The sequence below is a fragment of the Thunnus albacares genome, chromosome 24 (assembly GCF_914725855.1).
Source record: "Thunnus albacares chromosome 24, fThuAlb1.1, whole genome shotgun sequence".
Classification (NCBI taxonomy): Eukaryota; Metazoa; Chordata; class Actinopteri; order Scombriformes; family Scombridae; genus Thunnus; species Thunnus albacares.
In genome coordinates this window covers 2,274,035-2,286,733 of record NC_058129.1, presented here as the reverse complement: position 1 = coordinate 2,286,733, position 12,699 = coordinate 2,274,035, and the positions used below count along the sequence as shown (strand labels likewise).

Below are 12,699 nucleotides of genomic sequence, written 5' to 3'. Positions count from 1 at the left end.
TTTTTTTGTGTGTCCTTGTCCAAACAGTCCAAATTTGCTCCCTCTTGACATTTTCTTTGATTAAAATCTGAGGCTTGACTTAATCACAACCCTGGCTGGGATAGTTTTCTTTGATTTGGGTAAATCTGATTACAGTGCTGTTGAACTCATTTGCTGAAGCTTGTATTAGTGTTGGAGAGGAGGACAGTAGTTCTCCAGATGGTGACTGTGTGTATTGTTTCAGGTCTAGTGCAAGTCTGTTCCGCAGTCCAAACTAAGCAGCGCACATTCTTTCTGTAATTTTAGGGATGTAGGAGTGTATCAGGGGTGGAAAAGTGGTCCATTCATTGTGTTTCAATGGGTTTATTGTTTATTGTCTGTAGGTTCTAACCCGGGTGGAAATAAAAGCCCAAATGTAGGGCTTGTTAGTTTTAGGGCTACAGTAAAAGGTAGATTTAAATACTTAAAAAATACTTTAAAATGTCTTTAATTTAAGTATCTACATTCACCTCTAATGAACACAGCCTTTACGTATTAAAGGTAAATTTAGGTAACTTTGCTTGCTGTTTTCTGCTTAATTTTTGGATGAGTAACCAGCCCAGTGGCACTGACATGATTCTTACTGGATGGTCTTAATACATCCATCCATCTATTGTTTAGTAGGTCCAGTTATATAGAGGAAAGGGGCTGCCAATATTTAAATGAAATCATTTTATCAAATTTAAATAGTATTTACATTCTCACAATGTATGATTTTCCTTTCACTTTTTTCTGCCACAAATTAAATACTAATTGACAAATTAAAAAGATGGTGGAAATTCATTTTCAGTGTACTCCAGAGCATGCAACACTGCCATAATCTTTATTATTCATCCAGACACAAATAAGCTGAATATTGCATGAGCAGGTCAGAAAAAAACAAAAAACAAACAGAACAACAACAAAAAAAAGGAAAAACAACATCCAGAAAAGTAAGTCTTAATAGTAGGGCTGTGATGGTATGGATTTTTTCTTACTGCAGTGAAAAAGCAACGTATTCCCGCAGTTTGGTGGTTTTAGTTATGGCCAGTAGATGTTATATCCCACTCAGTGGTTTTGATGGTTGATTTTAACAGATTGCACACAAGTGGCCTGGGACAGTCCTGCCATTAGGAAACTGCCGAAGTTACGTTTGCAATTTGATTTTCAAATTCAGGTTGCACACCGCCAATTTGAAAATGTAAATGAAAAGTACATTTCGCATTCATTGCCAATGTTATGCTTTGGAAATGATTTATTAATGGAGTTATCATTTAAATTTGAATTTTGGCAGTAGTGATGCATTTTAAACATGAACTGTAAAATGAATATTGACATTTTAAATCATGAATGAAATTTCAATTTAAATAAATTACTTAATTTTACCACTGGCAACTCTAGACTTCCATACCAGTGTTGGTTGCCACAGAGCATCACAAACATCCTCCACCCTTATATCCTCCAGCTCACTAAAAAGCACTCTCAGCCAGCTGGGAGATGTACTCATAACCTTTGCCAGTTTTTGCTATCAAGGTCCCCAACATCAGACCCTGCACCTTTTCCACCGGGTATCACCTGACCCCTCTCTTTGCCTTGCAGAGGGGTAGGAGCTGAGTATTCTGAGCTTTAAGTCATTGTCCCGCACTGTGTTTAGGGCTGTCCTTGGCCGAACAACAAAAGATCAAAAGATACCCTGACTCAAACAATGACTCTAGTGTCCCAGTTCTATGATGTTCATTCTCATTAGTCATTACAGTAATGAGATTCAACTGAAATATGTGTAAAATCACAGTATTTAAATACAGAATTTCTCCCAAATAGACATTAAAGTCTTTTCTTTGACTTGATTAAACTGAATGAACTGATTAAAAGAAATTTTGTGACACCCTGATGGTTTCAAAGTTGCAGTCAGAGTATCGTGTAATTCTAATCTTTTAATATTATTTTTCTGTGTGTGTGTGTGTGTGTGCTATCTGCTTGTCAGGCCACATCCACTCAGTCAGATCATGTACTGACTGCATAGCTTCCTCTTGTATGTTGAAACATTGGAAGCCGCTTCTTCCTAATAAGCTCCTTCAGCTGTGATGAATGTTAAGATGCATAGAAGAGTGGGAGGAGAGGGAACAGTGTAGGAAGATGGAATATCACTCCAATCTGCTGCCTCGCATCGTGTGTGGATGGAAAGTACTGCAGCTCCACCTACAGGCTGCTCACTGTAATCTCAGGTTTTACTGACGCAGATAGAGATATTTAAATGTTGAGCCTGCTGATTTTGTGCTGATAGTCAATGTCTTTGGATTTGAATATTATCAATGAATATGTAATCAATCGGACTGCATTATAACTATATCAGAGATTATCATACTTAATATCGATCCCATATAACCTTTTACCTGCTGCTCTCATCCTTTCACATCACTATGTCTTCTCTCAGTTTGCAGTGCAACATATTGAATATTATAGTAGTCTGCGGAATACAATTTGCATCATCAAATTAACAGTTTTTTTGTCTCTTTTTATTTCAGAGCACAATATTGGTAAAGTCCTCCCAGACCCTGAAGCCAACATAAACCAGGTTGGTTGACTGCTTATTGCTTATTTCCTTATTAAAATGGCTCTCCAGCAGTTTAGTATTACATTACTGTGAAGCTGGCAGTCTCACAAGAGATTACAAAAAGAATGATCAAAATCAAAGCAGCAGTGGCCGAGAGATATCCTTTAGTATGGGTCGACTCCAGAAACTCTGGAGCCTACATTTCCCATGCAACTCAACAGCATCTGTTCATTAGACCTGCTGACCTACCTTATAAATGCATATTTTTCAAACTCCACACCTCCTGTTTATAACACAGGCTTTCTGTTATAAATATAGTCTCTGATGACATCACTATGACATCATCAGGGTTATTTTCAAGCTTGACAAAGCTCCACAGAAGACAATATACATTATACATACAACTGTTTTCACAAGTACAAACTGAACCGTGGCTTGTAAACTGAATATATGAAATAGCTGGATTGCTGGAAAATTGCCTCTATGGCTTTGGCTGATACCAAACTTGCAATAATGTTCAATTGGAATTTGACAATTTAGATTTAACAGAGCTGAATGAGAGTTAAAATGAACAGATAAAAGTTGATTAATTTGCTGATAAAAATCCATATATTTTACTTCAGGAGAATACTGTAGAAACAGGCCTCAGTAGCACCACCCTGTGGCCACAGTCAGCTGTACAAGTACACAGGTGTTCTCACTCTGGTTGATTAGAGCTCAGGTTGAAGTTGGCTTTATCTAATGCCTACCATACACTAGAAGACTTTGAAAAGACTTAAGTTGACACCCTCTTACATCAAAACAAAATGTGTCATAAGTCATGAGTTTTTAGTCACAGATGCAAAGACTGGGGATCTTGTAGGGTCACTATTTGCAAGACTACAACTAGATTTCTTTTGAGATTATCTCCCATCCTGCTCTTGGTGGAACTTTACAAGAAGAAAAACTGTTGAACAATGAAGTAGAAACAGAAGCAGCTTCTGGCCACAGCTGCCCTTGTGTGTGCAGTGGTTTGTTCGGAAAAACCAGGGCTGTAGCAATTTCTGTCCACTTTTTTCCTTCTCCACTCTACCGTGGTACAAATGGGAGGACATATTAAAGAGGCATTCTTGTTCACTCCACATCTCCACCGGTTTTCCTCCTTTTCCACAGTCCAAGAGAACTGAGACTTGTTCACATAATTGCGCCTCCCTGGAGTCCCCACTATGTTTACTATCTACTCGCTTTGCTGGAGAGAGTGCACCTATTGGTTGTTGACAATGATCACATCATTAAACTTAAATCAAACACGTTTGATTTTATCGGAATGTCAAGATGAGAAAAAAAATACTTAAGACAGCTTGGACTGAGTTTTATGACCACAATACACCAAACAATCAGGATGATGGGAGCGCCACAACTTAAGCAAAACTCTCATGATGTTATTCTGACATTGGAAATTTGTTTGCGACAGTGAAATTGTTTGAAAAGTTATTTGGTGTAAGGCCAGCATTGCTAGTTTCCATAATTCTTTCTCATATTTAAATTGTGCCTTACCTTATATATCTAAATGTGATAAAAACGTGTCTGCATGTTGATGTACAGTATATACGTCATGGTTTCATACAGCAGCAAAATGCATGGCTAAAAGTCAAAATAACGTTGCAGTTGGCTCTGCTGTGGAAGAGCTTTGATAAAATTCAGAGAAACCTTCAGAGAAAAAGAGTAGAGGTGCTACATGACCCCAGATCAGGTGACAATAACTGATCTGCCACACTGAACATTTACCTCACAGTAGTTAATCTGATTCTTCACCATAAAGGGGAAAAATTGAGTTGAGAAATGACTCAGTCTGTATTTAGGGGGTCATGTGTGAGTGACAACGTTATTATATTGTCCTAGATATCACAAAAATATGTTGAAATATTATGATATTATTTTAAGGCTATATCATCCACCCCTAGTTTTGATTTATGTATTTCCTTTTTTAATGAGGCCTCCTTCAGCCTAGGACATACTGTCCTCTTAAAGGGAAAATTATACATCCACCTAACCATGAGGGTCTGACGTGTATGAAAGACGTTTACACAGTCATCCGATGCAGTATGTACAGGACTGCAAGGCATCTGCCGTCTGCAGTGCTGTCTACATCCACATCCATAATGGAGTATATAATGATTTTTTTAATAAAACAGGTTTCAAGTCTTTAGGTGAAAAATGATAAGAGAACTGCAAACACTGTTGCAGTCTGCCATTCCTCTCTGAAACATTAATTGATGAATAGGGAATGTATTAAGGGGCTCTTTGTACCAAATAGTAACATTAGGCAGGATTTCTTCCAACTCAACTGAGCAAAATTCACTTGAGAAGGAGCTTATTAAGATGATTAGTGTGGTTTACAATAGTAAAGAAGAAAATGCAGAATGTGATAGTGACCATGTAGGTCTAACTGACACTGCTCAGGTTGTGAATACATGAATGAATGAATGAATAAATGAATGAATGAACACATTGAGGAAAGGCTGTTCAAACCTGCATGTATGAGTGGAGAGGCATCCTTATATACTTATACCATTATGTTTAGGGTTAGGGTTATATCTTACAACCTTTCTCTTGGCAGACCTTTGTGCCTTGTCATAGCAGGAAAAACACAGGTGTAACAGTGAGCCTGGCTCCCAGCTCCAAGACCAGAGCCCTGGAACTGGAACACCTAAATTGAAAGCAGCCATTATTAATATCATTAGTTACACCTGTGCTTCTCTTCAAAGTGTACTCTGTTTCCCCAGGGGATCATTTAAAGTTTAATCTTAATTTCTCCAGCAATTATAGCAATAAAACTCATTATCATAATACCTTTTGTAATGACGACAAAGTGCTGCAAGTGTCTACTCAACTGTGTTGTGATTTCAATTGAGCTCACATGGGGGCAGTGTTGGCTTTCAAACTGTCCTACATTGTAATGCCCCGACTTCTCCAAATGATCCATGTAAAGGCCCTTTCAGACCTAATTACGATAATCAGACCATAACGTGTCTCCTTTATTAGAAACAAATAAAGGTCTGTAGCAATAAATAATTACAGTGCTCACATTGTTCATCAGCAATCTGCTTTTGATCCAATTGCAATTAAAATAAGCAATAAGGCAATTCAAAGTGCTCTAGGTAATGGATGGAACTACAGCATAAAACATTAAAACAAACAAGAAACCATTCAAAAGATATTAAAAAGATTAAAAAAAAATGTCAATATGTTAGTACAAGGTAGATAATGATGAGTAGTAGAGGGGAGCAGACAATGAAGTTGGTTCGAGCTCTTAGGTTCATTGTAATTTTATTATACAAAAGAAATATATTATATGGACTATTATACATTATTGACTATATATACTATACTATATATATTATTATAGACTCTAAAGAAGAGGCAACATCATTTATAAACAAGAACAGAAGAGGAGATATCATCTTTGGATATATTTTTAAAATCAAAACAGCTAGCTGTCAACTGCTAACTGCTACTTGCCACTGTTACCAACATTCCAAAGGAGAAACTGCACTGAGGAAGCTAACAGAAGAGTTATTTGTGAAGACAAGCAGAGAAATGAAGGGCTCCTTGATGGTGGCATTCTTTCTCTCTCTCTCTCCATGAACTGGTGTGATGGCGATGCGACCAACATTTGCGGTGGTCTCTCCTAGTTCAGATATTGCATTGTCTTTGTCTATGTCTACATCTATGTCATCGTGTGGATTGCAAGGGAAATATGTCTATGGTTGTCAGTTTCTTTTGAACATTTGTAACAAAGACTTTTGCTATGAGAAATACTGGTTGGAAGCTAAATCAGCTGAGCGTGCTTTGTCTGCTACACCCAGTGGACCCAAAGGAGACCACAGTCTCGCCTGGAGCTGTGCTGGTGAGGAAACATCGAAAGTGGCGCAACAGGACGTGGAAGCGGGGCAAGCGCGGAGGTGTTCAAGCTAGGCTAACTGTTAACCCATACAAACTGCCAGTTCCAACAATCACGTTGCCTAATGTTCTCTAATGTTCTCTGGACAGCAAAATGGATTATATAACTCCCCCATCGGTGCTAGTCACGCGTTGACATGCAAGACCTGTCTACATCCAACTGAGATCTACTTTTCTCTCTTTTCTCTTGGGGTTTATATGTTTTTTGGGAAAATACAGCAAAAACACAGCCATGCTGTAGAATAACAAGTGTTGACCTTATTTTTAAAAGAAAGATGGACTGTTTCAGCAATTATAGAATTTGATTGTAAATTGATGGCAGGAAAATCTAAAAAAAAAATACCATTAACTGTACATTTATAGACACTCAACAATATTCTTCAAAAATGTGAAGTGTGTGTAAAATGATGTGAAATTTTACCACACATTGGGTGTAAATGTACTTGTATATAATGTACTTATATATATATAACAGGATTATATTTTGCAGTGTTCTATGAGAGCCAATCATCTACCAGAGACAGATGGTGATTCATGTTTGACTTTTTTGTCGATTGTATTGTTTAAAAAAGGCTCATATCTTCCAATAGTGCACTAGTATCCACCAAGTGAAGTGGTTCTCCACTGGATATGTAATTTCATTGGTGCATACAAGAAGTCCACTGAAATAACAAGCTTAATAATGTACTCATGCAGGAAGTGCAGTAGGTCATTTTCATGAAGCATTTGGGCTGATGTTTATCTTTAGCAAGCATAGTTTTTAATGCAGATTTACTCAACTGTAATACTTGTGATCATTATCATTATGATAAAGTAACAGGTGTATTGTATTACATACAGTAATGTAAAGCTTCATAGCATTCATAGTTTTGTTGCCAGACATCTTTCTATTGTTTCTGTACTAATACCAAAACTTTACTTTTTTAAATAGCTGAACAAAGTAAAGTTTTGGTATTAGTACTTTACTCTGAGGTCCTCCTCCACTCAGAAATGTGTTTGTCTTTTCGTTCCTTCATATTGGATGTTTGAGCTCTGCTCTGTGCAGAATGATGAATGTGCAGAGTTTTTTTTCACATTCATCTGCTGAAGGAGGAAAGTTTCTCTGTGCTCACCTTAAATCTCAGTTTAAGGCGTGTATCTACAAGCAGGATTTGTGACATCACTACTAGTTTGGAGCCAATAGTGCTCCAGTTTGTAACTTAAACAAGTGTGATGTGGAAACTTGAACTTGTTAAGTAGGAGACATCTTGTGTCCAGCAGTTAATTAATTGAAAGTTTTCGTGGAATAACTATATCAGACAGAAATTATTATTTAAGAAAAAGTATTTTTATGTCTTAAAATATGTCTGGAAGGGAGTTTAAAGAATGTTTTTAACCCCCTTCTCACTCAATGAAATTAGCTGAAGTTTTCAAACACTGAATTTCCCAAATAAAATAGTCTAAAATTGGCTTAAATCAGGTACTATTATCTGATTAAATACTAAGCAAGTTAATGAACCTAACCAGACATCTGGACGCCAGTCAGTGGACAGATTGTGGTCAGTGACAAAGACAGATTGATGTTTGATGGTGTTTATATTGTTTTATCCACTATGACAAGTAGTGTTTCCCGTACAGCACCGGCTGTTTTTCCTTGTACTTAGCACTTTAACAGCTACTTTAAATACTTGTGTCATTCATCACAGTGTGGTTTTTAGAGTGTGTGGTGGGGTGGGGGATGTGGGGGGGGGATGAGAGGAGAGGCTGACAGAGGAGGGATGGAGGGAGGAGGAGACATCCCAGCCCATTTATTTGACAGCCATTTAACCACACCGAGTCAATGTGCCAACAGCTCCCTGCCTTCTTCATGGTAGACTGGCTGCCCCTCCTCCACCCACCCACCCCCCTCCCTCCCATCTCTGTCCAAAGTTGTATAGGCACAGTCTGTGTCTATACTTGGCGTTAGGCAGAGAGTGAGGACACATCAGACCCCGCAGGGTAGCTGAGGGGGACAGATCAGCGTCTCTGAGCCTGAGCCATGGCTCTGCTGCTGGACAGCTCTCAGACGGCAGCAGCCTACTACTGCCTGATCCGCCGCAGGTTCAAGAGGAGGAGAAAGAAACGCTCTGAACGCAAAGGTATGATGCGTACCTGCTGCTGTCTGTGAGTCTGATGCTGTGTTAGAGGCAGAGTGAAACACAGCGCTGTTGTGTTAGTTTTGCTTCATGGATAGTATGGTTTTATTGTCATCATTGGGGACGGTCAGGTGAATCTCTGAGACTGTTTGAAAGTGATTGGTCTGTTTTTGAGCTGCTTGTTGTCAGATACTTAATGTTGTGATGACTGAGTTGTACATAAACTCTGAAATATCTAATCTCTCATCTCAGTGGTTCTTTACTTTTTTTCTTTGCTCTTTCAGTGGTTTGTTTTTCATGTTTGCCCTGTAACCATTAATACTGAGAAAATGCTATCCAAACTTTTGAACATGCTTAATCATGGCAATAACACAAAATAATTTTAGTTCAAGTGTAAATCATGCTATATACTTGTGATGAATCATAAGTTTTAACAAAACTTTGTTAGTTAAAATACAAAAAGGATGCAATTTTAAAGTACATGGCAGGTGATATTCTATATTTTCCTTATTGCCAACAAATCATGTGAATTGATCTACTAACAAGTATTGTGTGTGTATCTAAGCCTGATATATCTGATTCCTCTGTGCCATAGAGCTCCATTGTTGTCCAAAAACTATTAAAAACAAGTCAGTGAGCCACACTGCTGCACTGAGTGACATGTTCCTTCATTATCATGAACACACACACACTGTGGTTTATTTTTTCAGTTCCACACACACCGTCCTGCTGCCAGAAACACTCACTAGAGCACCAAAATGTGGATTCATCCACTGCTGAAAATAGTCCCCAACAAACATTTCCTCCTGTTTGTATAATGTTTGTTAAAAACTACAGCGACCAGCTGTTTTAGTAAATTACCCATTCTTTTTTGAAAATGAAACTATATATTTGTGAGGAGTTTTTTTTTTTTTTAAGATTTATGTCTTCAGTAGGAACCAGTGGGCTTGGATCTGAAAGCTAGAAAGTCAGAAAGTACTAAGAGACAGACTAACACATTGTTGGTTTAGATCTTTTCGTGGGATTTGTTGACAATAACAAAAATACAGAATAACATCATCCTTATCCTTTGATCATTCAGTCATTTCCTTATGTCATTACTCTGGGTGTCTTGATTATATAATTTGCTGCAAGAGAGCAAATCTGACATCAGACCACTCTCCTCTTAAAGAAATGTTGTTTCTGATCCCAAATGACGGAGATGTTTAGACAATGAATCTTTTTTTTTTTTTAGCTCAGCCTTTCCTCAGAGACCGTCTTGGTCATAGTAGGTGTGCCTCTCCGTGAGAATACTGTGAGTCAGTGTCCAATATTAAAGTCTGACGAAAAGGAAGGTTTAAAAAGTGTTGCCAGTGCCTAAATTTAACCATAAAAAGTTTTTAGTTTTGCAAAAAAAAAGCAAAATAACATAATTTTTGGGAGACATGGTAGGCTAAGAATGTTCCTCCTAAGTTGTTTTAGCTCTAACTTGCATCTGAGCAATTTGATATATACTAATATATTTGTGGTTTCATACTGTAATACAACAGCCTTAAGCAAGTACGTGTTTGACAGCTGAAGAGATCTGAATTAAGTAAATATAGCCTGTATCAAAACTCCCCTTCCCTATAGCGTTTACTGTATTATATGTGTCTGTCAGTGTGGATGTGTGGTGATAGTGATGTCTTAGACAAGATTTGAACAGCTGCAAGTTCAGGTGCAGTTTAGCCACCTTAGTGATTGGAGGTGGACGGGGAAGAATTGAGCCAATACTGATCAAAATATTGTGTCAATCAGTCTTGATCCTGATGTTTGCAGATCAACTGGTGAAATCTCTACTTACTTTCCTGTGTGAATTGCAGCATCGTCAGCCTCCTCTGACATCCCGGTTCGACTGAGCCCTTGAAGTAAACAACTTGGCTTTGCTTGAAATATCACGGCCAAAGTTAACTTCATCTTCCTATAGTTAAAGAGTATTTTAAACATCCTTAAGAGGTGTAACTGTGCTTCTTTTCTTTTTCCAGAGTGATTTTTCCACCCTCTGTAAAGATTAATATGCATGTAACATCTTTACAACATCATTGTCCCTTCCTTAGTGTTTAAAATGACAACTTTGTCCACTGGTCCAATACAAGACAGACTGATTATTTTGACCTTGATTGAGGGTTTGGGAAGTGGAAACACTGTCGGATAAAAAGTAAAGTAGACGGCCTGTGTTTGAAGTTAATTTTATCCTTAAATCATAAAATGGCTCGATTGATCGTTCATGACGGAAGAACAACATGATATGATGATGATGAACCGCATGATACCCCGATAGATCCTTATTATTCTGAGCTGATAAAACCCCCCAAAATAACAGGCACAAAGAAATTACATTTGAGGCTAGCTGGGTTTGAAACTGACTTTGAGCATCACAGGTTTGATTTGAAACTCAGTCAGTTTGTAATAAAAGCTGATAGAAAGTCATAGCTCGTTTGAAGTCGGACTCTTATTAAAGCTCAGAAGACTGACTGAGAACCAGAGAACGGATTAGCTTCAATACTTTAAAGTATTCAGACATCACCAACCAGTTATCACATGCTTTATACTGAGTGCAGATGGTGTCTTCAGGAAAACACACCAAATAATAACAGTCTTAGCTCATTGTTATTTAAAATATGTACAGAATTACCTCCTAAAAAATTTAGAAGTTACCCCTACTTCCACTCCATCTAGTAGTATCACTGCTAATACTTAATCTGTACTGACAGAACCCCTGCTGTGTCCTGCACCTCCCTTCAGCACAGTCAAGAACACAATGAGTCACCAAAGTATTAAACGGATACAGGCAGGAGACAGGATGACACAAGTAGAATACCTCAGTGTCAGTGCAAAACCTTTATTTTCACTGACATGAAAGATTTCAATACAACTTTCTTAGTACTTTATTAACAATGGAAACAGCAAAATGCATATCAGTCAGCATTTAAAAGTCTTCTAACAGGAGATATTAATACTTTTAAGGCTAAACAGTCACTTTACCATACACTGTAATATACTGTAATATCAGCCAAAACAGCCAGACTGTCACCAACCAAGTAAAACAATTGCAAATAAAAGTTTGTTCGTTTTGCTGTTGGGACACGCTCACACTCCCACCACATACACACATTACTGAACTCTGTTTAAATAGCCTCCAATATACCGATTCAAAGTAATGTGATTAACCATACAGCAGATTTCATCCAGATACTGGTGTTTCTGTCACTGCTCACTTCAGGTCTCTACAGCTTCTACCTGTGTCCATATGGTGTTTTATTAAAGGGGACATATTCTGCACATTACCAGGTCTATATTTTAAATGTGGGGCTCTAGTGGAATATCTTTTGTATGATTTACAGTTCAAAAATCTTCATATTTAACTCTTACCGACCCTTTATGCAGCCCCTCAGTTCAGCCTTTGTCTGAAACAGGTTGTTTTAGCTCCTGTCTCTTTAAGTTCTGATTGGTTAGCTTCAGGAAGCTGCCCCTTTGCAGACTTTCGGCGGCTCTACAGGCTGCATCAACAAACCATGAAACAAACTATAGTAGCAGGATTACACTATTTTTTCTCATTCTTTACTCAAAATGTCAACTTCTCAAATACATCCGTACATGTTCGAGCCGGGATCTGATCTGAAATATGAGAGTGAACAGTGTAAACAACACATGCAAAAACCTTAGCAACAACCTTAGCAACCAAGGCTATGGGGCAGATGGCTGTTTATGGGTATGTGCAACGATAATGTTAGCTCATCTGCAAGGTTGAAAAAACGTTGCAAACAAAGTGTTAGAGCAGGTGGAAGCCCTGGATTTTGACTTGCAGGGAACATTTCTACATATGTTAACTTCAAGTTTTGAAACTTTGGCCATGTTTAATATCCAATATCATAACAATATATAAAAAACAGAAAATCACAAAAAGCTGAATATGTCCCCTCTAAAAACCTAAATCTCTTTTTCAGAGGGTCTGGTTGTTAATGGACAAGATGTGTTACTGATTTAAAGTGATTGTGTGCTTGTTTAACCTGCATCCCCCACTGTGATTGAAAAAATTATGCAAAATAAGGAGTTTTATATCACTGTATGAAA

At 37.8% G+C, this 12,699-nt stretch overlaps 1 protein-coding gene across 2 annotated transcripts in view; it reads left to right on the top strand.

Annotated features, from left to right (window-relative positions):
* Window positions 1–12,699, top strand: part of LOC122976466 (double-stranded RNA-specific editase 1-like) — a 74,474-nt gene that overhangs the window by 26,657 nt on the left and 35,118 nt on the right. For both annotated transcript variants that reach the window (XM_044344966.1, XM_044344967.1), the window contains one exon: window positions 2,523–2,572. The gene's annotated coding sequence lies outside the window, so the exon portion shown is untranslated. The remainder of the gene's footprint in view (window positions 1–2,522; window positions 2,573–12,699) is intronic.